This window comes from Pieris brassicae, chromosome 2 (genome assembly GCF_905147105.1).
Source record: "Pieris brassicae chromosome 2, ilPieBrab1.1, whole genome shotgun sequence".
Taxonomy (NCBI): Eukaryota; Metazoa; Arthropoda; class Insecta; order Lepidoptera; family Pieridae; genus Pieris; species Pieris brassicae.
In genome coordinates this window covers 11,416,447-11,419,957 of record NC_059666.1, presented here as the reverse complement: position 1 = coordinate 11,419,957, position 3,511 = coordinate 11,416,447, and the positions used below count along the sequence as shown (strand labels likewise).

The following is a 3,511-nucleotide window of genomic DNA, read 5'->3' as shown; positions in this document are numbered from 1 at the left end:
AGCTATAATTTATACGTTAGATTTACCAGTTTAAATACCGAAAACTGCCAATCTTAAAAAACCTTCTAACAATTTCTAAATGTACCAACATACAATTACAAAGGCAACAACACAATAAAATAATTTAGCACGTAGGTCCCTAGTATTCAAATGTTTAAATTCTAAAATTCTCGTTTTACAGATCGAACTAACGGAGCCAATATGAAAATTGTTATTTAATTACAGAGAACTGTGGTTCGTTAAAAATATTCACAGTTTGGTAATAAAATTGTAGCATTTTTCATGAATTAAAAAAATATATAACGTGAAGCATCTATGACATACTGATGTATTTCCGAACCAATTCGTTCTAGCAAGAAAATAGTATACCAATTCTCTAAAGGCCGGTAACGTATTTGCGAGCCTTCTGGCAATGTTAGTATTCATGAACGGCGGTATCACTTTACATCAGATGAGTCACCTGCCAGTTTGCCTCCTGTTACATAAAAAAGATATACGTAGTTAAATATAATATGTTATTGAATCCAAACGTGGCAACAATCCGACATCTTAATTGGTCACCAAATAAGTTTCTGCCTGAAATGGAATTTTAATTTCGATGTTATACAGCTTAATAAGGAACATAAAAGATTCGATGGATGTTTATTATACCCTCGGAAAAATAACTCATCAATATGGTATATATAAAATAAAATCTGATATTTTAAATAATATAAAGTACTTTTGAAACGTCTAGAAGTTGAATTATTCATCGTATTACATGACAAGACAGAAGGACTGCACTCACGCGAGGTCTTCCAATGTAATAAAAAGCACATTATTAAGCAAACGGTGGTAAACAAAACAACGCCGCCCTATTACTCAATTTCCGAGTTTTCACAATTCGTCGGGAAACAACTTCCCAATCGAATATTTCCTCACGACACCCCTCCCCTCCTCTCCACCCCCTTTAACCTCCGCTTGTATAACGAGATTGACGTATTGTTCTTGAAATGTCTTTAACTCATTTACGTTCTCAATGATTTTTGCACAAGTGTGTTCTACGCCTCATATCTATTCATTCATCGCTCTGCTACGACTGCATTTCTTGTAGAAAAAATAACACACTGTAATAAACGTTAAAAGTCAAATAGATTTAAAATGATTTTAACTATGTTTATACTTTCTATTCAATATAGGTGCATAAAAAAAATATTAAGTCCAATAAAATCGAATATAAGTAAACGTAGCATGTGGCACTTACGGTCGGTTCATTACGGACCCAAATTAATCTGAGTAATGTCTTAACCGCGGACCTTCCGTACTCGTGTGATATTTCTTCTGCCACTACTCACGATTCAATTGAGACGTGTTATTCGGCGAATAGAGGGACAGATAAGCATTTTAAATCACTGCTTAATGGAGACTAAGAGAAAATATTATTATTGTTATATTATAACTGATTAACAAACGTTTTTAACTTTCCATTGAGTGAACTGTCAAAAAGTCTGCTTCATGTCAGTTCCTATACGGTAGATATAGTTCGTCTTTTTGTAACATTTGTAAATATTACTGTTTAATGTTGTGTTGTTTTTTTCTATGTATGTTTTCTTCCGTATACATTATAATGTAAATAGTAGGAGTAATCTATAACCGCAAAGGAGTTATATAATAGTAGCTTATTTTGTTAAAATTAAAGAAACAATTGCATGCACCAATCACGAATACAATCACAAAAGGCTATGTTTGTCAGATAGACATTAAGTAACACGTAGTACAAAATTTTTCAAGTATCTTTACTTCTAAACAATATTAAGTTTATCATTTTAATTAAATTGACGAATGGCAACTTATTTATTGCCCTATAAGACGAGTCGTAGGACTCGTAGTAGTGGAGGCAGGCAATAATACAAATGGGTTAGAGCCACGCTATCTTATCGGGCTCAGTGACTCGCCCGAATCCCCATTTTTTCATTGTGCTAGTAATAGTGGTCCGATGCCAGTGGCCCAGTAGAGACAATACCGCACCATTGAAGAGATAAGCAAAGATTCCCCTTGAATTATTTATGGTAAGCCGCTGGCGGGCTTTACGTTATTTATATCTTTACTTTTCTTAATAAAGATTAAATCCGTGAGTTTTACTGGCACATAGTTCAAAACATAATATAGATGTGCCTGCTTATAAATGCATATGTACTGACCAACGCGCGTGCAATCCCTGCGACGCCAAACAAAATCTCGAGATAAAATTAGCCGGCGTCTCTGGCTTATACTACGATTGGGATATGATTTAATAGAATTTACAAAGCAGAAATTATATGATTTTGGAAATGTGCTTGTCCTATTCATGTTCAAATATATCTATTTTGTAGTTTCTAGAAGAAAAAAGGAAATAATTCGAAATTATTTAAAGACACCCCATATATGACTTTTTGCAGCACTTCCTACAGCACGGATACATTTTTCTGCCGCTTGAAGGCGTCTTCGGAAGCTTCGGCACCTTTTCCCTATTCGGGTTGCAGTGCTTGTCATACCTGTCTTTATACTTCTTTTTGCAACTGGTATAGTCGTCATCTCGCTTTTTCTTCTTCCCGGAAAAGCCGAACCTGGGACATTTCTCCACTCTGCCTGCACGTAGAAGATACTTATTCTGCAACCTATACTTCCTTATCCGCTCTTTCTCTTTTTCTCTTTCTAAGATCCAATCGTCTAACTTCTTTTTTATTACGTCACGGTTTTCGAGCATTTGTTTTAGTTTTTTCTCTGACACATGTTTCGGTTTAAGAACTTTTTCTAAGTCTAATATAAAGTCATGTTCAGGTTTTTTTTTTGCTTTGCGGCGAAAAATATTACTCGTGTCATTGAATTTCTCAGAATGATTCATTTCGATGTCCCTAATATCGGAACCATTAAGATCTTTTATTTGCTTTTGAAGATCTCTCAAGTAATGAACAGCAAGTACGGTCTCCGAATCGTTTACTTTCTCTAAAAAGTCCACGTTTTTATTTATGATAACGTTCAATTCCTTGAAAAGATTATCTTCTTCTCTTTCCAATTCCTTAATTTTTTGTTGTATTTTACTTGTTTTACTACAAGCTACAATCACCACAAAAAGAATTGCATTTATACATATTTTTAGCATATTTATCTTGAGAATAAAATTCGTTTTAAATTTATAATATACTCTCTGAAACCTTTCCTTAAACTCAACGCTATATAAAGTAACAAGTTAGCGAAAACTCCAATAAAATGAAATAACAAATCGATTCCTACTAACAATAAAATTTATTTTTCAGATAAATTATTGTTTTTATATAACAAAAGCATTTTTTTAAAGACTTCTCAATGATAAAATTGAACGTCACATGTAAGAGTGGCGTCACTCGATTACGTTAGTGACGTAATTGGTTTCGATGGAAAGCGCCATTAGGTGGATTAAACTTGGATGTAAATTTTTTAATATAGTACATAGTAAACTCCATTGCTGCATTGTGAATAACAGATTTACTTTAATAAATTCAATAGAAAAATG

General features: G+C 33.4%; 1 long non-coding RNA gene across 1 annotated transcript; it reads right to left on the bottom strand.

Annotated features, from left to right (window-relative positions):
• Positions 1-314: 314 nt before the first annotated feature.
• On the bottom strand, positions 315-2,389 carry LOC123720783. The gene is made up of 2 exons (XR_006756085.1): positions 788-2,389; positions 315-576 (listed from the first exon to the last, which is right to left on the bottom strand). It is a non-coding gene; the product is annotated as an uncharacterized LOC123720783 (long non-coding RNA).
• Positions 2,390-3,511: the final 1,122 nt, after the last annotated feature.